This window comes from Myotis davidii, unplaced genomic scaffold (genome assembly GCF_000327345.1).
Source record: "Myotis davidii unplaced genomic scaffold, ASM32734v1 scaffold176, whole genome shotgun sequence".
Lineage (NCBI taxonomy): Eukaryota > Metazoa > Chordata > Mammalia > Chiroptera > Vespertilionidae > Myotis > Myotis davidii.
Window position 1 is genome coordinate 133,522 of NW_006287911.1, and position 362 is coordinate 133,883.

Sequence of the window (362 nt, forward strand, 5' to 3'; positions counted from 1 at the left end):
ACATAGCACACAGTAGAGATGAAGGACCTTTATAAACAAAAAATATACGATGCTCTTCTGGGAGTTTGCTTAAAATAACGCACGCAGTAATTACCTTCTCTGACTTTCCTGGGCTCCTCCCTTGACTGCTTACACGCGAAACCAAGGGGGAGGGATGATCTCACGCTGGCATGACGTCAAGAAATTTTGACGTCGACGTCAGAAGGCGGTTGCCACGGGGACCCTACTCTACTGACGGCAGAGTCGTGAAATCCCCTGCCCTCCGTCTCCACTCGGCTCCTGCAGGATCCGGGCTGCTAGAGACGCTTTAACCTTAAGGGGGCCTCCGGGAGAGGGGAGCGGGGTTGCTGACGCCGGGAGCC